The sequence below is a fragment of the Oryzias melastigma genome, linkage group LG21 (assembly GCF_002922805.2).
Source record: "Oryzias melastigma strain HK-1 linkage group LG21, ASM292280v2, whole genome shotgun sequence".
Taxonomy (NCBI): domain Eukaryota; kingdom Metazoa; phylum Chordata; class Actinopteri; order Beloniformes; family Adrianichthyidae; genus Oryzias; species Oryzias melastigma.
The window spans coordinates 7,365,283-7,365,870 of NC_050532.1; the positions used below are offsets into that span (position 1 = coordinate 7,365,283).

A 588-nucleotide genomic window follows, 5' to 3' on the forward strand; every position below is an offset into this window, starting at 1 on the left:
CATTCATTCCTCCACAGCTTCTTCTCGTCAGCATCCTTCATTCCCGTCTTCTACCAAAATCAATACTTCCCATCGCTTTATGGGCCCCACCTCTCATCTCTTCTTCAGCAGAACAGCAATTAGGCTCATTGGCCGATATTAACACCTGACCCCCCCTGAGCCACAGGGGCAACACCAGCATACCGCCACACACGCGAACGCCAAACCGTTAAAATTCCTACTTCAAAAGTTCAATGATGCATTTCCTGTGTGGCTGCAGCAGACGGCCAATCAAATGCTTAGTTACTTATTTTCTTGTAGCCAGAAGAATTTCTCTAATACTAACTTTGTCACATTTTAATATTACCAAATATTTTATTTTACTGTCAGTTAGCTTAAAATTACTGGTAGTATTTAAAAAAAATCAATAGATTTCTTGTAACTCCAACAGGAAGTGATGAAAAAACAAGAAAAACAATCACTTCTCTTGACTACGGTGGCCCTGAAGTGCAAATCGCAACAATATTACGTAAATAAAAACAATATTTAATTACTAAACATTTCATTTAGATTTCTGGAAGTGAATTTTGTTTTAAGAAACATTTCATT

At 37.4% G+C, this 588-nt stretch overlaps 1 protein-coding gene across 3 annotated transcripts in view; it reads right to left on the bottom strand.

Annotated features, from left to right (window-relative positions):
• si:dkey-91i10.2 (uncharacterized protein LOC555224 homolog) overlaps positions 1–588 on the bottom strand; it is a 67,379-nt gene that overhangs the window by 8,985 nt on the left and 57,806 nt on the right. The gene's annotated exons all lie outside the window — the stretch shown is intronic.